Consider the following 23,064-nt stretch of genomic DNA (forward strand, 5'->3'; position numbering starts at 1 on the left):
CTGCACTTGAATCAAAATGGATTGAATCAAAGCAGATTTGATGTACTTTTTCCTGTATGTCCTGAGGAAGGGAGCAGAGACTCCAGAAACGCGTTGACCTGAATATGTTAGATTAATGTTACTTTTTATTACAATCGGTCATAATGGTCATTGGCGCGGCTTTGAAAGCCCTACTTCACCACTCTCCACATCATTTAAATGAACATTATCCATGCAGCTTGAAATTCATCCAATGGGAGAAGCAATATTGTCCAACCAATCCGATGAGGATGCAGTGTATCCAAAGGGAAGGCTGTGGCTATAAAAGGGGATTTCTTTAAGTCACCAGGTTGTTGTTGATGGATGTGCATGATCTTGTCTAAGCTCTTAGGAGCTGGCTAGAGGATCAGGATACCTTGTGGCTTCAATCTTTCGACTCCGGTTCCGATTGGAGACCATATCCACAGTCTAGGGATTTCGACTCCGGCTGCCAGGATTTTATCATTATACCAGAGACTACTTAAGGAAGAAACCCAGGTTGGGACAATTTGGTCACCTGGCTACAGACTTTGCAGACCTCACACAGCTTCCTAAATCTGGTGCTATTCCATTCTCGGTGGGTGCCCGCCGAAAGCGGGGTGCTGCTGGATTGGAGTAAGTGGCCCTGGAAGCTCTGAGGCAAGGACATTCAAATCCCTGGTGAGCCAGCGGAAGGTTGAGACTCTGTTGCCTGTTACATTTGTGTGTTTTGCTGGTTATGTGCCATTAATTGATTAGGGATCCAATAAAGTCTTAATATTGTGATTCCCTTCGCCCTGTGTTGTCTGAGTAGTGTTCCACCCACGGTTAAGGAGGTTGTACGTTCAGTTGGGATGAGCCCTGAGCCACGCTGTCTTTCTAAAGGCGGCTGGTTCAGTGGACGAGAGCACCCACTGAGCCCCGTGTCTCCACAATTGGTGGCAGCAGTGGGATACTACTCAGCCTGGTTTATCCAGGGGAGCTGCAGAGGACTGGTGTTCGTGGACACCGTCCAGGGCTCAACAACCAGGCAGGCACATAAGCATACCCAGCAGGCTATAGGGGAGGCATTCAGGTTTTGGACGCTGCCATGTCCAACCCCACCAGCTCAGCCATGGGACAAGGACTAGAGCGGAGATATGACCGAAGCAGTAAATGGATACTACAGGATCTGTGCCAGAGGCGAAAGATTGACTACAGGAACGCTGACACTCGGTCGGACTTGATCCGGAAATTAGTCTGTTGGGATGCCCAGAATGATGCAGAGGACGATGAGGATCCCGCCTATATTGACCCAGAGGATTTAATCTATGTGCCACATCATGGATCTAGTGACAATCGGGAATCAACTTGGTCCAAAATGGCCCAAACCACAGCGTTGTTGACTGCATTGGGGCCTAAATCCTCAAGAGAAGAGATGGCTTGTGTTCTGGAATATATTTATGGAGTTCCAGCTGCCGTACTGCTAACACCAGCCGCTCGAGAAGGATGGTCCCGCTACCCAGCAGAAGCTGCACCGAAACAAAGGTCTACAAACAGGGCCTGTGACTTGCCCAATCTACGGCGCTGTTATACATGTGGGCGCCATGGACATATCGATAAAGATTGTCTCCAAAACAGAGGCCGCATGCTTGGAGCCCGTCTGCCAGTCCAACTAGTCAACATATGCCGAGATGAACCAACGAGACCTGAGGAATGCTACTCCCGAGAAACACCAATAGCTGAGGAAGTGGTTTACCCAGTCCACACCCTACGGCAGGCCGGACACCGTACACCAGCCAACCTCCATCCCCACATCCAGACGGTCAAGGTCGGTGATATACAGGCTCAGGGACTTCGAGACACTGGATCTTCCATCACCCTGGTCAGCCCAGATATTGTTCCCACAGAACATCATTTACCTGGCCGCCAAGTGACCATCACCCTTGCTGGGGGCCAGTGCTTGGACATCCCTCTGGCATGTGTGCAGTTGGACCTAAGGACCGACTAGGGAGAGGTCGAGGTGGAGCTTGTGAACAGCCTCCCCACACCTGGTATTTTGGGGACTAACCAGGAAGTGATCGATGTGGGACTTGTGAACAGCCTCCCCATACCTGTCATTGTGGAGACTGACCAGAGCAAGGCTGATGTGGAGCTTATGGACACCGTCCCCACACCAGTTATTTTGGGAAATGACCAGGAAGAGGTTGATGTGAGACTTGTGGACAGCCTCCCCACACCTGATATTTTGGGGACCAACCAGGAAGCGATCGATGTGGGACTTGTGAACAGCATCCCCATACCTGTCATTGTGGAGACTGACCAGAGAAAGGCTGATGTGGAGCTTATGAACAGCATCCCCACCCCTGTTATTTTGGTGTCTGACCAGGAAGAGGTCCATATGGAGCTTATGGACAGCCTCCCCACACCTGTTGTTTCGGGGACTAGCCAGGAGGAAGTTGAAGTGGGGTTCATAGATGGCCCTACCAAGCCTGTTGTTTCGGTTACCACACAGAGGGAAGTGAAAGTGGGGCTTGTGGATTACCTGCTCACACCAGTTATTTTGGAGTATGACCTAGGACAAGGACTATCCAGTCAGTTTGAAGCAGCCATAACCCACTTCCAAGTCAAGCAGGACCATGATGTGGATCTTTCTAACATCTTTTACAAAGTTAATTCACATTTCCAGTCTCCATCATCCACCTCTGAGCCAACAACCGTGAGTAAGCCTAACCAGACTGTGGCTATTGACTGGGGAAAGATTGATAGTAAGAAATGTATGCAAGCCCAACTCACGGACCCCACCTTAGTGCTTGTCTGCAATATGGCTGCTCAACCTGGGGGAGGTAATCAGGGGGAGGTGTATAGATGCGAGCCTCTGATGCTGACCTGACCATTAAAAAGGACAATGCCGTCAAGAGGAGAAGGATGATCGGAAGCCTATCATGTCTGGCTAATATTAAGAAGGGAGAGGAATGTGACGACATGGACTTTCATGGGTTAAAGTTTCTTAACATTCAGCCAGACGTATTGTTCTTTTGTGTATTAACTCATGTTTGCTTAGCTATTGTTTCTCCAGACCCTTCCAGTAATCATTGTAATGTAGTTGTGTATTGCTAATGTAATTACCTTAGTAGCCATTGTCTAGTCTTTGACTTGCAGACTCCATGTAGATATCCTCAGTCTTCCTACCCACATCATTTAAATGAACATTATCCATGCAGCTTGAAATTCATCCAATGGGAGAAGCAATCTTGTCCAACCAATCCGATGAGGACGCAGTGTATCCAAAGGGAAGGCTGTGGCTATAAAAGGGGATTTCTTTAAGTCACCAGGTTGTTGTTGATGGATGTGCATGATCCAGTCTACGCTCTTAGGAGCTGGCTAGAGGATCAGGATACCTTGTGGCTTCAATCTAGGGACTCCGGTTCGATTGGAGACCATATCCACAGTCTAGGGATTTCGACTCCGGCTGCCAGGATTTTATCATCATACCAGAGACTACTTAAGGAAGAAACCCAGGTTGGGACAATTTGGTCACCTGGCTACAGACTTTGCAGACCTCACACAGCTTCCTAAATCTGGCGCTATTTCATTCTCGGTGGGTGCCCGCTGAAAGCGGGGTGCTGCTGGATTGGAGTAAGTGGCCCTGGAAGCTCTGAGGCAAGGACATTCAAATCCCTGGTGAGCCAGCGGAAGGGTGAGACTCTGTTGCCTTTTACATTTGTGTTTTGCTGGTTATGTGTTATGTGCCGTTAATATTTTGGGGATCCAGTAAAGTCTTAATTTTGTGATTCCCTCACCCTGTGTTGTCTGTGTAGTGTTCCGCCCACGGTTAAGGAGGTTGAGCGTTCAGTTGGGATGAGCCCTGAGCCACGCTGTCTTTCTAAAGGCGGCTGGTTCAGTGGACAAGAGCACCCACTGAGCCCTGTGTCTCCACACCCACGTCATTTTTTTTTAAATTATTTCATGAAATTCATGAAATAATTAAAAAAAAAGGGGTTCCCTATAGTTTTGGTTCCCAGCTGGGTACAAATAGGCAGCTGGGGGTTGGGGGCAGCCCGTACCTGCCTGCTATACCTGGCTAGCATACAAAAATATGACGAAGCCCACGTCATCTTTTGGGGGGGCAAAAAAACTCCTGCATACAGTCCTGGATGGAGGATGCTGAGCCTTGTAGTTCTGCAGCTGTCTGCTCTCCTGCATACACTAGTGGAGAATGAAGGAATGAAGAACATATTGAAGAAGGAAATGACATCAGACCTTTTTTTTTTTTTCAACAATCTTTAATGGCATTGTTCACTGATAAAAAACGCATAAAAATGCAGCAAAAAACGCACCAAATCGCGGTAAAAACGCATGCGTTTTTGCCGCGTTTTCTTTTGCCGCGGGTGCGTTTTTGTGCGGTCTTTGAGGCAAAAAACGCAGCGTCAGAAAAACGCAGTGTGTGAACTTAGCCTTATTTAACAAGAGAAAATACAGGCCAACAACGTTTCAAGGGACTCAGCCCTCTTCCTATCATGTCCTGAGGAAAAGGACTTGAGTCCCTTGAAACACATTCACCTGTATATTCTCTTGTTAAATAAAAGACATGGATTAACCCTATCTGACTCCTGGATTTGGTGATAAGCGCGGCATGATATCCAGTTTTCCTGCAACTTCCAATACCTTCTGTTTTTATGGGACAGGACTGTCCCCTTTGTTGACCGACCAATCAATCTTCCACTTCGAGTCAAAAAATTTCTATCCTGGTGGCTGATATCTCATCTCTTTCACCGCAGACCCTCTTCCCAATTTTATTGGCAGTGCATGACAACAAATATCACAGTTCAGCATCAGTGGAACAAGCTGGTCACCCTGGACGTTGATTGGATGATATCCATAATGAACAAGCTTCCTTGGTTTATATCCAGATCACGCAAACTGCTCGCAATCAGGTCCAGTTTCCTGGTAATCTCTTGGTTTGTTTGCTCTCCTCCACTTCCCTTACCCAGGCTTATCAAGGCAGGAGGCATCCCAGTCATCCTTGTAGCTCCGGACTGACCCAGGAGGCCCTAGTATGCTGAAGTGGTCAACCTGCTTACAGACGCTCCATGGAAACTCCCAGACCGTCCAGACTTGCTTTCTCAAGTCACCTCTTCCTCCAGAATTCAGACTTTAAATTTAATGGCATTGCTGTTGAAACAGTTTTGAGAGCTTCCAGGTTCTCTGATCAGGTTATTCAAACTATGATCAAAGTCTGAAAGTCCTCCTTCTTTCTTATATACCATCGTACCCTGAAGGTCTTTTCCTGCTGGTGCAATCACGTCGCCCTCATTTCCTTTGCTCAGCCATCCCTCCTGGCTTTTTTTTTTCTTTACAGACAGGCCTTAAGGCCGGTCTTGTTATCCGTTCCCACAAAGGTCAAGTTTCTGCCTTTGCCATCCTGTTTCAGAAAAATCTCGCTTCATGACCCCAGATTCGTACCTTTCTCCTTTGTGTAGCCCATTCAGGTCCCCCTACTGTCCCTCAGTGGAGCCATGGAACCTCAATCTGGGAACGGTATTCAGCATTCCCAAACTTCGAACCGCTCCAAGAGGTCTTTCGGCTCTACTGTCCTGAAAGGTTTCCCTTCTGATTGCCTTAATGTCTGAGACTAGTTTCCGAGCTGTCAGCACTCTCCTGTGGTTTTTCAGGCAAATGAAACACCTCCCTCTGGGGTTATGGTTCATTCCTTTTGGTCATTGGTAGCCTCCTGGGCCGTTCGTCATCAGGCTTTTGTGTTGCAGGTTTGCAAGATGGCCACCTGGTCCTCTGTACACATGTACTAAGAAGTTCATACCAATGCCTCAACCAATGCTAGTCTAGTTTTTGCAAGCAGCAGTTGTTAGGTTTTTGACCTGAAAGGAATCTGTAGTCCTGTGTTTTTTGTTTTTCTATCCCACCCTTGGGAAGAGTATTTTGGGTTCTCATCGTAAAAATGCAGTCTCTATTACGGGAGACAGCACACTGTTCCCTTTCCTTTGTTGGCCTGTCCTGTGATATCCTACTTCTCTTTTCCTTTCTCACTAACTGATTAGCTTTGTGCCCATTGGTAGGTGTAAACTGCTGGGAAGGAGCCAAATTCTTTTGCATAGTGGCAGCAGTATGCACCAATGATCTTCCTGAAGACACGGAGACAGAGATTTTAAGGTGCGAACATAAAATCCTCTCTTTCCCCCACTTGCATTATTTTAGAAGATTTATTACTGGCTAGTTACAGGTTTGTACACATTATTGAAAGTAAACCCTATTCATCTGGAAAATGTGAGTGCAGGCTTGGGGGACACAGGACCCTGTGTTATAGGTGCTTTCACTCGAGGTGGATGCTATCTAGTTGTTTGCTCCTTGCAGCTGCTATACTCCAAAGGACTACTTCCTGACAAAGTGTGTAAAAAGTCAATTTTTCACATCTGATCTGTATTGTCTACATTTTTTTTTTTTAAACACCAAATTTTATTCCAAATTTTCATATGCATTACATCTTGTTAAACAATATAGCAAGTATGGATTCACCATGTCCATTAACAGGTTATTGGCAATTAACTATTCCTCCTGTTTCCCTTGTTTTCCCCCCCTTCTATTCTAAAATAACCCCCCCAACAACTTAGCACACTTTTTCCTCCTCCTGTCTAGCCCACCCGAAGAATGTCCAACCACGCCACATTTTGTCATTTATTTTTTTTTCCACCCCATGCCTCTAGTCTAGATGAATCATTTGCCTTCTTATCACTCCTTCACATTATGGCTGTTTTAATTTCCCCAATGTTCCCTTAATGTCTTCTAGTAGATACCACTCTGTGTACGTGAAGGGGGTAACTATTGTTTGTATTTCTGTAGCTTCACATTGTTTTTCAATGAATTTTCTCCATTTTTTAAAGAATGTGTCGGTCAAACCATCTTTGTTTTTTTCTGCTGTCCTCTGTTCAATTCTAAGTAGCATTTTAATCTGCCTCATTACCTCGTATTCTGACGGAACCTTGCCTTTGAGCCATTTGCCCAGTAAAGCCCTTTTTCCTATTATGGCTATACTATGGAACAGCTTTGGTATTCTATCTCTTTTTTCATTCACCCTTGCCATTTGTTCAACATGGTCATCATGAAAAATCCATATCAATGGGTCCATCGCCACCTCTACCCCCCATATACTAGTTATTAGCGCCTGCATTTTTTTCCAGAATTTTTGACTCTCTGGGCATTGCCAAATCCCATGTAACAGATCCGTGTTTAGCATCCTACATTTGGGACAATGTACTATCTTATTAACCTTCTGTTTGTTTGGTATGTTGAAGCCATAGATCGCCCTGTGTATCAGTCTAAACTGTGTGTCCCTCCAGCTCTCATTAACCACCTCTTTTCTCATTCTCATCCATCCTCTTAGTATCTTGTCCCCTGCTGTCTCATCTACCAATTGTCTCGCCCATGTTCCCAGGGTCTTATCCGTGCTTAAGGGAACTAACACCTCTCGTAAAGCTTTATATAGTGAAGTTATGTTAATCTCCCGCTGCTCCTGCATAATAAGTTGGTCCATATCATTCATCCCTTGTTCCTTCCCGACATCTCTCAGTAGCTGCATTATACCTTTTTCTATCTGTTTATATTGTATAACTTGGAATGGAGGTAGCCCATATTTTGTCACGATTTCTTGATAGGACAACCATCTATTTTCCGTCTCATGAAGTAGATCTTTCACCCCTTTTATACCTTTTCTCCTCCATTCTATAAATAATTTGTTTTCCCTGCCCGCTGGGAATTCCGGGAAACTCCATATGTTTAAGTATTTAGATATTCTCCAGGGTGAGTTGAATTTTTTTCTCATCGCCTTCCACGCCATCACTGTATCTCTGCATATTAGTGAGTTTTTAATGTGCCGTGGTATGTTAGCAAGTGACGTATGCAATATTGCCCCCAAATCCCAGGGTTTACAGAACTCGCCTTCCAATCTCACGTCCAAGTAACCATTTGTCTTCCTTAACCAGTCTATTACATGTCTCATGAGGCACGCCAGATTGTACCCTCTAATGTTTGGCATTTTAATACCCCCCTTCTCCAGCGTCTGTATTAGTTTCTCAGCCTTTATTCTTGGCCTTTTCCCCCTCCACAAGAAGGTCGAAAACGCCTTGTTCAGCCTGTTTACGTCTGTGTGTTTTAATAATATAGGGATAGTCTGCATTGGGTATAATAGTTTTGAGAAACTCATCATTTTTAGAAGATGGTTCCTACCCAGTAGTGATAATGGAATCCCCTCCCACATCTTCAGTTCCCGTTCTATTTTCGTTATCAGTGGTTTAAAATTTAACTCATATATCGATGCAGGTTGGCGTCCCACTTGGATTCCCAGATATTTAACGTGGGTTCTCGCTATTGGTATCCCATGGACATCGTCTCCTATTCCCTGAGCTGCCAACACCGCTGTGCTCTGTTGGTGCAGAAACAATATTTCACATTTTGCCTTATTTAAGTTAAAACCTGCCAAGTTTCCGAATTCCTCTATCCGTTGTAGTGTCATTGGGAGTTCCTTCTGGGGTTTATTCATAAACAATATAATGTCGTCCGCGAACAAGGATGACCGTAGCACCTCCCCTCCAATGCTGATACCTTCAAAGCAATTTCCCTCATTCAACATTCTTGAAAGGGGCTCGATCGCCAGGTTGAACAGGAGGGGGGACAGTGGGCACCCCTGTCTAGTCCCTTTAGTCAATGAGAAAGGTCTCGACAGAAATCCTGGGGTCGCCACCCTGACTTTAGGATTCGCATATAATACTCTAATGAATGTTCTAAATGCTCCCTGAATGCCTACCTCATCCATTACTGTTTCCAGCCATGACCACCTTACATTATCAAATGCTTTTTCGGCATCTAATGTGATTATGGCTGGAAATGCTCCCTTCTGTGGTTGTCCGTGCCTATTGGCATCCATTACTACCATGGTTTTTCTTATATTCGTCACCGCCGATCTCCCCTTCACAAACCTTATTGTGCCGGAGAGATTACATTCGGCAATAGCTCCGCCAGTCTGTTGGCCATCAATTTGGCCAGTAATTTTAGGTCCTGGTTGATCAAAGAGATCGGTCTATAATTTGCTGGATTATATAGGTTTTTCTCTCCCTTAGGTATGAGTTTTATATATGCCGTGTTGAGGTGACTCGATATTGCAGTGCCTCCCATTATGTTGTTAAACATACGTGTCAGTATCGGTGAAATCTGCTCCTTCATCACTTTATAGAATTCTCCATTGTACCCATCGGGTCCCGGAGCTTTATGTACGTTTAACTCTCCTATCACCTTTTGGACTTCTTCTATTGTGACTTCTGCATTCAGACTAGTCAGCTCCTCTGTGCTAAGTCGGGTGAGATTTATTTGTTTCAGCCATTCTGCCCCTCCTTCACCACCCTCATTCCCCTTACTATACAGTTTCTCATAGTAATCCCCCAGGATCTGGTTAATTTCCTGTGGTTTTGTGGATTTGTTCCCCCCCTGTCCAGTCATGCTGGTTATTGAAGTCATTGGTCGCCTTCCCTTAGCCAAGTTGGCCAGTAATTTCCCTGCTTTATTGCCGTATCCTGTGTAGGTCAACCTCCATTTGTGACCGTACTAGCTCTTCCCTTTTTCCTGCCCAATGCTCGAACTCTTGTTTCGCCCCCCTCCATTCCTCTTTTGCTTTTGGGGACATAGAGAAAAATATATGAAATATCTGGAAACTAAGCGTGTCACTAGCTTCTTGGTATTGTGCATGTGTATGTCTCTTGATTGTAGCAGTATACCCCATTAGCCTCCCTCTCAGCACTGCTTTTGCTGCTTCCCAGAATAACATTACATCTGTCTCATGTTCGCTGTTGGTGTTGCTATACTCTTCCTACCAGCCTTTCAGAATTTTGACTAAATCTGTATCTCTAAGTAGAAAGGACGGGAACCTCCACAAATAATCCGATTCCCTCTGAACTGTGTCATTTATTTCTAAGGTCACCGGGCTGTGGTCCGATATGACCATGTTCTCAATATCCACTTCCCTGATCCTACTCAAAAATGATTGGTCAACCAGAATATAATCAATTCTTGACCATGCGTCATGCGGATGTGAATAGTGAGTGAATTCACGGTCATATGGGTGCTGTAGCCTCCAACTGTCTTTCAGATTTGTGTCTTCCAGCAGCCTAGCCATCAAGCCTTCTGTCGTTCTTGTCTGCCCACCTTGACCCCTGTTATGTCGCCTATCCTCTTCCCCTAGGACCACCGCATTGAAATATCCTCCCACTATTTTGTTCCGTTCTGTATCCATTCCCACTTTACTTGTGATGCGTTTGAAAAACGAATTAACTATAGTCCCCGTTGCTCATGTTTTTTGTGTCGCTATGTGTCCCCCCGTGTGCGTGGCTTTGCATTTCCTCTAACTCCGCTGTGCGCTTACAACTATATATTGCCTGGGCGCAACCTTGTGTCCCAATCTTGGCATTAACTATAAACCTGTGAATAACAGAGAAAAGGAGTGGTACGAGTCCAATTCATTGATATAAAATAAACTCTTTATTAATTATGCATTAAAACAATATGACAAGGAGTCCTGAATGGGATTAATCAGAGATGCATGCGGGCTAGTTTACATTTATCGTGGTTCAGATTTTACTATAATTTAGTACAGATAAATGACAAGGTTACATGTGGGGTGTATAACAAGTAACGATCATATATTAAGCATATTGCTGTGATCAATTATTACATACACCATACAGCAACCATATGGTCCAATACACTATCTCCTATTGCTGTTTCCCAAGTGACTGAACATCTAGCCATATACCATGTGTATCTACGTGTTTATGGTATAGAGAGTTAAACCCTATATACCCAGCTCATAGCATGTATGCAATAGTTTTCTGTGGGCAACTCCCAACCAATACACCGTATTCATACAAGTATCAAAGTATAGTACCAACCTATTCCGCAGCGGTTCTGGATATCCCACCTGTCCCTACGCGCGTTTCACCTCTTCTTCAGGGGACGTGTGACTAACTATAAACCTGTTGGCTACCCCCCCAACTGCCCTCAGTTGTCTTTCGGTGTGCTTATAGCGTTGCTTTTCCTGAACCCAACTATTCAACCTAGATCTAATATCAACTAACAACCCCTCAACTGTCCCCCCCTTTACAATCAATCATCTCGTCACTTCCATTTTTTCTGTGATGCTCCTGGCTCCGCAATCCCCTCTCAGCCAACTGATTAACATTTACATATAGCCTGTCCCCCATTGTTTTGTTATCTAACCCACCAGAGCAAGGCCTTCCTGGTCAATAGCCATGCCAGCATACAATACCCCCTCCCTCATTGCCCATACCTATTATTTGTTGCCTCTGATCTCAATTTCACTCCACCTCCCATCAGCATAAGTGACCTGGTTACCAGAAGAGCGATTTATCAGTAGATACTAAAGAGAGAGAAACCCGGTCCCTCATATATGTTAGGATCCCCCTACACCCCCGAGGGGGCAGGGCACCTTGGTCAATATAAATTGAAAAGGCGAGGGGAACTGAAGAGAAAGAAAAAAAGAAAGGAAAAGCCTACAAGACGAGAGAAGAAAGGAGGAAAAGAGAAAGAAAGCACAAGGGAGATGGGAAATGAAAATGGAAAAGGAAGTGGGAAATATAAAGGGAAGTGGGAGAGGAAGTAGGAAGTGGAAGTAGGAAGAGGAAGTGGAAAAGGAAGTAGGAAGTGAAAGAGGAAGTGGGACAGGAAGTGGAAAAGGAAGTGGAAGAGAAAGTAGGAAGTGGAAATAGGAAGTGGAAGAGGAAGTAGGAGAGGAAGTGGAAGAGGATGTAGGAAGTGGAAGTAGGACGTGGAAGAGGAAGTGGGAAGAGGGAGTAAGAAGTGGAAGAGGAAGTGGAAAAGGAAGTAGGAAGAGGTAGATTGGGTGGAAGAGGAAGTGTAAGAGGGAGTGGAAGAGCAAGTAGGAAGTGGAAGAGGAAGTAGGAAGTGGAAGAAGTGGCAGAGAAAGTGGAGTAGGAAGTGGAAGAGGAAGTATGAAGTGAAAGAGGTAGTGAAAGGGGAAGCAGGAAGCGGAAGGGGAGGTGGAAGAGGGAGCAGAAAGTGGAAGAGGAAGTGGAAGCAGAAAGTAAAAATGCAATAATAAACAGTAGATGTTACTCATCCCCTGCATTCCGTCAGTCCCCTCTCTCTTGGGCCCCTCAGTTCAAAATATCAATTCTTCTCCTTGCAGCCTCTCTCATGGTGCTCCCTTCTACTGGTTTCCAGGCCTACGCGACGGCGACCTCCTTGCCTTTGGGCTTCCTGCATGTATCTCCTTCCCCTCCATCCAGTCGTTCCGGCCCGATGCCCGGCTCTCCTCCTCTCTTCCTTGCCGATCATGTTGCCTCTCCGGGAAGTCCTCCGTCTGGTTTCTGTTCTCCATCTCCTCCATCCATCTCTCCGCCTCCCTCAAGTCTTTTGTCGCAAAAAGGGATCCATCACGTCTTGTTACTCTCAGTATTGCAGGATAGAGCAGTTGGAATTTTATGCCTTTACGATACAGCGTGGTACAAATCTTACTAAAGGCTTTCCTTTTGCGTGTAACCTCCGCCGATTAGTCCCCGAAGATCAGCACTTTATGCCCTTGTAAAGACAGTGGGGTCCTCCTTCCTCTAAACGCTCGCAGTATCTCTTCTTTGTCTTTGTATTCCAAGTATTTTATTATCACTTGGCGCGGCCTGGCTTGTCCCGTCACTCCCGTGCTGTCTTCCTTCCCACTTGTTCCTCCTGTGCCTGGGCTCTTACAGGGCCCACTCTGTGTGCTCTTTCCACCCTGCATTTGTGCGTCAGACCTAGCACCTTGGGGAGCTCTGCTTCACATATGTTGTCCAATTGCCGCATGCTTATGGATTCCGGCAGTCCCACCAGCCTTAAATTGCTTCTTCTGGAGCGGTTTTCCAGATCCTCTAGTTTGTCTCTCATGGCCTGGGATCCCTCCACCATCTCCTGCAGCTGCCCCTTTAATGCTGTCACCTCGTCCTCTGTGTCAGAGATTCTTTGCTCCATCTCTGACATCCTGGCTCCCTGCTGTGTGATCTGCTCCTTTAAGGGAGATAGTGCTGCCCCCACCATGGCCTCTAGAGAGTCTTTGATCTTGTCTGCCAGGTGCACTGCCACTGCTCCAGCCAGACGAGCATAATCAATTTGCAGGCCTGGGAACTGGTTGTGCTGCTGGGCTGTCTGCTGCTCGTTCTGCCAGGCTGTCTGCTGCTCGTGCTGCCGGGCTGTCTGCTGTCTGCTGCTCGTGCTGCTGGGCTGTCTGCTGCTCGTGTTGCTGGGCTGTCTGCTGCTTGTGCTGCTGGGCTGTCTGCTGCTTGTGCTGCTGGGCTGTCTGCTGTGCGTGTTGCTGAGCTCTCCGCTGCTCTCTCAGCTGCTCCCCCTCCTCCTCCTCCATCCGTCCCCGCTCACCTCCCTGCATATCGCCGCGGCCCGCGGCCGCCATTTTGTGCTCCATGTGCTCTGTGTGCTCTGCTCTCTCTGCAGCCCCCTGCCTCAGCTGTCTGCCGCTGCTCCGGAGGTACCGCTCCATGCACGGTCACCTCCTGCTTCTCGCTTCCCGTTCTCCGCCTCCTCCCGCGGCCGTGGGGCTCTTGTAGTCGGTGTGTTGGGCTGAGGAACGTGCAGAGCTCTGTCTCCCGCGTCCTCACATCACAGCGCCGGAACCGGAAGTCCATTGTCTACATTTTGCATACATTTTTTTTTATATCATCAGAATAAGAATAGCTTGATATTGGGAAAGGTAGCTTGGTCAGCTGTTTTGGTTTTTTTTTTAATTTTTTTGTTAAAAAAAATGACGTGAGTTCCCCCCGATTTTTCATATCCCGCACAGGAACAGCAGCAGCTGCAGGCTACAAGCCTCAGATGTCTGCTGTACCTTGGCTGTTTATAATAAATAGAGGGGTCCTACTCCCTACTCTTTTTTTTTTTTTAATTATTTCATTTATTTAAAAAAAAAATTTGACATGGGTTCCCCCCATTTTTCTAAAACCAGCCAAGGTACAGCAGACAAGTGGGGGCTGATATTATTAGAGTAGGAAGGGCCATGGTTATTTGGTTCCTTCCAGCCTATCCATAGCCCACAGCCGCCCCAGAAGTGGTGAATCCATAAGATGCATCAATTCTGGTACTGGACTTGGCCCTTCCCGATTGGTGCAGTGGCAATCATGGTGATAAGGAGTTAATAACAGCCCACAGCTGCCACTAAGTCCTAAATTAGTAATGGATGGTGTCTACAAGACACCCCCCCATCATTAATCTGTAAGTTAAAGTAAATAAACACAAACACCGAAATAACGCTTTATTTGGAATAGAAGACAAAAAAACACCCTCTTTCACCACTGTATTAACCCCCCAAACACCCCTCCAGGTATGACATAATCCACACGAGGTTCCACGACACTTCAAGTACTTACATCTGAAGCTCACAGCACGCGGCATAGAACAAGACTGCCCATTGTGAGCTCCACGCAGCAACTGAATGAGCCGCCAGATAAGCGGTGACGTCACTCAGGTTACCCCCAGCTATAGCTGGAGTCCTCTATCTGTGACAGCAAATCACCTGTATCACGTCCCGCTGATCACTCAGCTCACTTCAGTCACGGCCTGATTTGCGGTCACAGCTTGAGTCCTTTACCTCATAGACTTTGCTGGGGGAAGGAAATGCATGCATTTGGGTGCATCTTTGGGACCTCATAAATGCACCAAAAACGCCTTAGAGCCAACAAAGTCATCCAATATATCATCCTCAAACACATTAATGGCTGATAAGTCAAAGTGAGATATATTTTTATGTGTCCAGTGTAATTAAGGAGGATTCTTCTGCCTTCAGGTCATTGCTGGGAGAAGGAGCAGGCCCGGCTTGTGAGAATAATTCATGAAAATAGCTTTCTACGATAAATATATAAGGAGACCACAGAGAGTTAGGGGTGACAGATGTATGAAGATGGACTTATTACTGATGTATAATGCCACGTTCGTGGAGGAATTATATTCCGCATACCATCTCTCCCGCAAAGAGTCTGTGGAGAAGAAAGTAGAAGATGGATCAGTGGTTGGTTACATACAAATAAGTGATCAGACTATTGCAGGCCAAGTTCCCTGAAGGGACTTTTAAATCCAGTATAATTCTAAAACGTTAAAATTACCCTTTTTTAGGCTATGTGCGCACTAGAAAGTGACTTTTTCTTAAGAAAAAAACGGACCGTCTGCAAGAATCCCGCACCCGCGTATTTGCAGATTTACCGCGGATTTTCCGCAAGTTGATCCCCGTGGATTTTTACCATTATCTATAGCAAAAACTGCAGGTACCTGAGGAAAAGAAGTGACATGTTCATTAATTCCACAGCAAAAAATATTTTTCAGAATTTCTGAATTTTTTTTGTACCACTTAAAGAAAAACTATGACCAGGGTTTTGCTCTCTCATCTGAGAAAAGCATAATGTAGAGACAGAGACTCTGATTCCAGTGATGTGTCACTTACTGAGCTGTTTGCTGTTATTTTGATAAAATCAATGTTTTCTCTGCTGCAGATCTGGCAGTTATACAGAGCTCATGAATATGCTGGACTACCTGCAGCAGGACAAGTAGTCCTGTAATGATAATCTACTGCTGATTAAACATTGATTTTTTTATCAAAACTACACTAAGCAGCCCAGTAAGTGACACATCGCTGGAATCAGGGTCTCTATCCCTACATTATGTTGCTCTCAGATTAGGTGTTAAAAACCTAGTGACAGATACCCTTTAAAAGAAATAACAACTATATATGTTATACATGTTTGGTACCTATGTAATCGTACTGACCTGGTGAGTCATACTGCCAGGTCAGTTTTATGGTAAAATAAACTGTTAAAAATAACAGATGCAGATTTTCACTCTTTTTGCTATATTGCCACACTTGGAATTTTTTTTCTCGCTTACCATTATATTACATGATAAAACGTATGCTGTCACTAAAAAGTACAACTCATCCCACAAAAAAACAAGCTATATTGACAGAAAAATAAAAAAAGTTATGGCTCTTGGAATATGGGGAGGAAAAAACGAAAGCGCAAAACAAAAAATTCACCCATCTTTATGGGGTTAATTAATTCAATTCAATAACCAATTAAAAACTTATGTTATGTATCTGCTTATTCTCTATAATCTATACAATTACATCTTTAAATACTTGCAGTTAATTCCAAAAATAAAGGAAAATTAACTTTTTCTATACATTCCACCATCTAAGTAAAACATGCCAAAATATGTCCCAAAATCCCAGTTTAGGGAATACCAGTTTAATGCATTTGGCATACACAGAACCAATGACATTTTATTTCACTGGTTTTTATCTTTTTATCTAAACAAAACTACATTCTTGTGCTTGGATGGTTTATCAGATATGAGCGTGGTCTGAATAAGGGGAGAGTTGTTCTCCAATTCTAAGAAGTCTGTGTCCTGCCCCTTGCAGCGTCTTTAGACTATCCAGCACTTCTGCACATCAAGAGATAAGGAGCTGACATGCAGTAAGTATGATGGGTTTGTTTGTGTCTATTCTTACAGTAACTGTTTCCCATATATATATATATATATATATATATATATATATATATATATATATATATATATATATATATAGATAGATACATATAGATATATATATACAGTATATGCAGATACTAAGATTCCATTTTATGTGATATTAATTAAAGGGAGCCAAACATCAGGATTTTCATGTATAAGGTGCAGCCAGTGCAGTACTGGCACTATCATGCACAGTGTGTACATACCATTAGGGTGCAGCTCGGGTGTTTAGTCAGTGAAATCCAACTTTGTAAAGTTTAAAAATTCATGCACTTTTTGATTGACGTGTGCACCTCCCTCCTAATGTCCGGGCGTGTTATGGACGTTTATCCCCGCCCCCTGTTCCTCCCTCTTACTGGCCGTATGTAAATTTTTCTCTTCAGAAACATGGCGCCGGAGTTGGCACCTACGCATAGCGCTTATCTCCGGCGCCATGTTTCTGAAGCCCGCTGTACTTAGTATTTTGCAGGAGAAGGCGGTGCATGCGCCCTCGCTTCTTCAGATCCCGTTGTGACCGCGGGAGCGCGCATGGTCACAATAGGACTGCAGAACAGCTGATGAGAGGACACGATTAGCTGCAGGTAATCGCGTCCTCTCATAAGCTGCTCTGCAGTCCTGTTGTGACCACACGCGCTCCCGCGGTCACAGCGGGACCTGAAGAATTGAGGGCGCATGCGCCGCCCTCTCCTGCAAAATACTAAGTACAGCGGGCTTCAGAAACATGGCACCGGAGATAAGCGCTATGCGCAGGCACCTACCCCAGCGCCATGTTTCTGAAGAGAGAAATTTACACACGGCCAGTGAGAGGGAGGAACAGGGAGCATGGATAAACGTCCATAGCACGCCCAGACATTAGCAGCGAGATGCACACGTCAATCATAAAGTGCACGAATTTTCAAACTTTATAAAGTTGGATTTCACTGACTAAACACCCGAGCTGCCCCCTGATGGTATGTACACACTGTGCATGATAGTGCCAGTACTGCACTGGCTGCACCTCATACATGAAAATCCTGATGTTTGGTTCACTTTAAGCAAAGACCCTTTGTGTTTTATTTTCCGTGTTGCATGTTACATTACATTATGAGAACCACCAAACCGTGCAAAGCAGACCACACACATTCAAGACTGCAGTGAAAAGCTCTGTTCTTAAATTCAGCTCCGTGTGCAAAGACACTAGATTTAAAGTGAACCTGTCAGGTGCAATATGCATCTAGAAATACGAGCAGTTTTAGGTGCATATTAGTAATCCCTGCCTAACTGTCCCTGTGTCCAGTAGCATAAATAAAGAGATCTTTAGAAAAAGTATTGTTAAAGATCCTTTATGATATGCTAATGAGCGCAGGGATTAAGGCCCTGTCACACACAGAGATAGATCTGTGAAAGATCTGTGGTTGCAGTGAAATTGTGGACAATCAGTGCCAGGTTTGTGGCTGTGTACAAGTGGAACAATATGTCCATGATTTCACTGCAACCACAGATCTGCCAAAGATTTATCTCTGTGTGTGACGGGGCCTTTAGTTGCAAGGGTGTTATATCCCCTGACTAGTCTGCCATCTCAGCACATCCCTGTGAATGTGCTAACATGCTATGCAATGGCCAGCGTCATTGACATGGACGCGCATACTTGTCCGGTGTCACCGCCTCCGATGCCAGGTTTAGGCTCAGTGCGCATGACCAGAAGTCCCGACACGTCCGGTCATGCACACTCGACCTCTCTGAAGCTGGGATGCATACACCCGGCTTCATACTGCGCATGACTGGAAGTGCCGGCACTTCTGATCATGCGTACTGAGCCTAAATCCGGCACCAGAGACGGTGACAACAGAAAAGTATGCGCGTCCATGCCGATGACGCTGGGCATTGCATAGTGTGTTAGCACATTCACAGGGGCATGCTAACATGCTGAGAATGCAGACTAGTCAGGGGAAATAACGGCCTTGCGACTAGTCCCTGCGCTCATTAGCATATCATAAAGGATCTTTAGAAATACTTTTTCTAAAGATCTCTTTAGCTGTGCCAGGGGTGGGGAACCTTTTTTCTGCTGGGAAATTTCTACCAACCTTCGGGGGCCGCAAAAAATGTTCAACTTGAAAATTACCCTAATATATTTGGTGAAACAATTAATTAACTCACCCCTACTGTGGTGGCTGGAGCGGCTTCTCTTTGGTGCGGCTGTGATGTTTGGTGACATTGTTCATGTCGCTTCTCACAGCTGCTTTTCCAGGTTTGTCTCAGTCTGGAGCACAGTCAACTTTATGAAATTAAGATTGGTAAACTAAATACATCACATAGGAGACGCTGTACATACACACACAGCCCTCACACACTGACCGTATACTGAACACAGCCATGTCACACTGGCTGTATACCGCACACAGCTCTGACACACTGGCCGTATACTGTACACAACTCTGACACACTGTCTGTATACCACATACAGCTCTGACACACTGGCTGTATACCACATACAGCTCTGACACACTGGCCGTATACCGCACACAGCTCTGACACACTGGCTGTATACCGCACACAGCTCTGATGCACTGGTTGTATACCGCACACAGCTCTGACACGCTAGCCATATACCGCACACAGCCCCGACACACTGGCCGTATACTGCACACAAAATTGACACACTGGCTGTATACTGCACACAAAATTGACACACTGGTTTTATTGTATACTGCACATGACACACACTGGCCATATACAGTACACATGTATACCATACACAGCACTCACACATGCTGTACACAGCACTCTCACGCCGTACACTGCACTCACAGATGCTGTATACACCAATCACACCCTGTATACAGCAATCACACCCCATATACAGCACTCAGACACTGGACATATATAGCATACATACACTGAACATTGAAGTCACTAATATATTAGATATACGGTTGGATATATTAGATATAAACACACTTAGCTCAGATATAAGTACCTGTTGCTTAGTTGCCCCTGGAAGATCAGGTGCAGCACAAGTTCCTGACTAACGGTCCTCCTCATGCAAGATGGATGCAGCAGCTGAGCTCAAGGGCTACAGCAGGAAGCAGCCGGGCACTGACTGGTTAATGTCAATCAACGCTGGCTTTATTCTGTCTCCTGACTCCTTTGCGGTGCTAGACCTGAGCAGCCAAGCGCAGAGACCTGAGTGCACAGGACGGGAGGGTGAGAGGCTGAGCACATGGCACTATGCAGCCCCCTCAGTGCCGTGCAAGCCCCTCCCCCATAACTCTGTTTCTAACTGTAATTTGACAGGAGATCATGCAGGAGCCAGAGGTCAGAGGGAAACTCACCCCCCCCCCCCCCCATGCAGTCTGCCGGCAGGCTCTGTATGACTGTACAGCTTGCACATCGCTATGGCTATGGGCAGCCATATTTGCAACGCATATGGGGATTTAAAGGGTCGGTAGCCGACAGGAGGAGCGTCTGCCCGAGCACTGCGGCCACCATGAATCTGCAAAGGGGCCGCAGAAAAAGCCATAGCGGGCCGCATACGGTTCTCCACCCCTATGCTACTAGATACGGGGACAGTTAGGCAGGGATTAGCAGTATACACCCAGAACTGCTTGTGGTTCTGAGTGCATAGGGGACCTGACAGGTTCCCTTTAATCAACTGACAGACTTTTAATTGAGTGACAATGCATCTATGGAAGACTCCCCCTAAAAGATGACCTGTCATCAGCTATAGGGTCAGAAAATTTATCACAGTGCTTGGGAGGGAATTAAAAAATAATCCGATAAATACTCCTCTGCTTTCCAATGGATTTTCCATAGCTGAGAAAATGAATTTAAAGCGGTGGTCCAAAACTAAAATTTACTTTAATCCTAAATCTCTGTCATAAGCTAATCTTTTCTCTAATACATGTTACTTAAAACGTCCCTCACTACACTATCTTACTGCTTTATTATTTTTTTTATTACTTCCTCTTTGATGACGCACCAGTTGAGAATGTCAGTGCATGTAGGGATACTCAAATGAGTCATCAGGGGGAAAAGGCTGCGGTCATTGCTGCAGACTCTTTTTCCCCTTGCTGAAATTACGTCCATTTAAGCAGCCCAGTAAGTGACACATCTCTAGAATCGGGGAATCGTAGCTACTTCACTGTGTGTGAAGCCGCAGGAACAAGGAACATCTTACCTGCCGCCAGCGGCTATATGGAAGGAAGGAGGTGGGCGGGATGTTTACATCCTGCTCATCTCCGCCCCTCCGCCGCCATTGGCCACCTGCCGTGTGACGTCCCTGTGACGCCGCATGACCCGCCCCCTTAGGAAGGAGGCGGGTTGCCGGCCAGAGCGACGGTCGCAGGGCAGGTGAGTGCATGTGAAGCTGGCGTAGCGATAATTATTGCTACGCCAGCTATCACAAGATATCGTACCTGCGACAGGGGCGGGGACTATCGCGTGCGACATCGCAGCATCGGCTTGCGATGTCGCAACGTGCAAAGCCCGCCTAAGCAAAAACAATCATACAATTGGTATATAGAGATTAGATCACTATTATAAAATTATTTATGAATATATTTATAAAGGACATGATGCTTGACTATTTGCATGAAGATGATCAGTTGCTCCACAGAGAAATAGTAACCATGGATATCCTAAGGGATTCGACCCAGAGATGAGTACCGACATGTGGAAATTAATCCATAAAGTAAGAGGTTGATGTCTAGATAAAACATATAAATACAATAGTTAAAAACAAGAAAAGTACTACAAGAGCACCCCAGAACCACAGCTATCACAAAAATGAGGCATACGATACATTCTCATTAAGGCCCAAGGGGGTGGAGGGTTTTTAGGGTCCAAATCCACTTTGTTTCCATTCTAGCTAATTTTTGACTAATTTTACCACCATGAATGTTAGAGTCGAGATGGTCAATGCCTCTGACCCTTAACAGTGTTGGATTGGATTGGTGATGTTGCCTGAAGTGGCGGGGAATGGTCTTCAGAGATGAGATGTCAGAACAGTCAGTAGCCGCCACTATCCCATTCACATGTTCTCTGATGCGTACCTTAAACTATCTGGTCGTCAGACCAACATAAATTTTTGGTCAGGGGCACACAGCGTAATAGATAACTGCTGTCGTGGTGCAAGTTATAAATTTATTAATGCGGAAGGTGTGGGTTCCTGCAGAATCTGTAAAAGAATTAGTCCTATCCATATTAGGACAGGCCACACAGTGGCTACACGGTGTGCACCCAACACGTGATGTTACAGAGCCGAAAGGGGAAGGCTGAACAATTGACTCATAGTGACTGGTGACAAGATGATCACGGAGATTTTTAGACCTGCGGATACTCAGCATGGGTCTATCAGGAATGATCCGGGTCAAAATAGGATCGGCCTGCAACACAGGCCAAAATGTTTGCAGGCAGGAACGCATAGCTGAACATTGGCCATGATAGTTGGTAATAAAGCGCAGTACTTCCCGTGATTGTGGTTTTTTGGAGGTATACAGTAGGGTGTGTCGGGTAGAATATCTTGCCCTATTGTAGGCCCTCTTTATGCACCGTTTACTGTAACCTCTAGCATAGAACCGATGTTTCAAATCAGTGGCTTTTTTTACAAAACCAGAATCCACAGAGCAGATTCTGCGAAGCCGCAGAAACTGCCCTACTGGAATGGATTGAATCATGTGATGTGGGTGTGATGACGTCGCATGTAGAAGCATGTTACCCGCTGTTTCTTTCCGAAAGATGTCGGTTTGAAGGACATTAGAGGAATCTTTAGTGACCATGACATCAAGAAATGAGACTGACTGTGTGTGGAGGGTATATGTAATATGTATATTCATGTCATTGGAGTTCAGGCATCCCATAAACTCATGGAGCTCTATCTCCGTGCCCTGCCAGATCATAAAAATGTCGTCGATGTACCGCGTCCAAAAGAGGACCTTTAAATATAGCGGCTTGGTCGCATCAAGATGTTCAGGACGCGCCTGAACAGCACAGTGTGCGTTGTCAGGTCCTATCACACCGCGCACTTGTCTGCAGATGATTCACGGCTGTTCCTCCAGAACCTGCAGTGCTCAGTGCCGGCTCCGCCTCCATCTGCTGTGTCAGTGATTCCCTCCTACTGCACAGGGAGCTCTGGGCTGGTGGTAAGATGCAGAGAGTATCTAAGTTTGTGTACAGAGAGGGAGGAAAGTAAGTTACTGTGGAGGCAGGTGGCAGAGTGTTCATTACTGTGCAGTGTGGAACATGTATGTAATATGATGATGTGTGTGGGGGAGGGTGCTATTACACTGTGCAGTGCGGGGACCTGATAACGTATGTAATGAAGTGATGTGTGTGGGGGAGGGGGGCTATTACACTTCTGTACAGTGTGGGGGCCTGATAACATGTATGCACAGTGCCTTGTGAAAGTATTCGGCCCCTTTGAATTTTTCAACCTTTTCCCACATTTCAGGCTTCAAACATAAAGATAAAAATTTTAATGTTATGGTGAAGAATCAACAACAAGTAACA

At 45.5% G+C, this 23,064-nt stretch overlaps 1 protein-coding gene across 1 annotated transcript in view; it reads left to right on the top strand.

The window, feature by feature from the left end:
• The first annotated feature begins 16,464 nt into the window (after positions 1 to 16,464).
• The window catches only part of LOC142255014 (dispanin subfamily A member 2b-like), a 41,656-nt gene continuing 35,056 nt past the window's right edge, over positions 16,465 to 23,064 (top strand). The window contains exon 1 of the mRNA XM_075326441.1: positions 16,465 to 16,520. The gene's annotated coding sequence lies outside the window, so the exon portion shown is untranslated. The remainder of the gene's footprint in view (positions 16,521 to 23,064) is intronic.

The sequence above is a fragment of the Anomaloglossus baeobatrachus genome, chromosome 10 (genome assembly GCF_048569485.1).
Source record: "Anomaloglossus baeobatrachus isolate aAnoBae1 chromosome 10, aAnoBae1.hap1, whole genome shotgun sequence".
NCBI classification, from domain to species: domain Eukaryota; kingdom Metazoa; phylum Chordata; class Amphibia; order Anura; family Aromobatidae; genus Anomaloglossus; species Anomaloglossus baeobatrachus.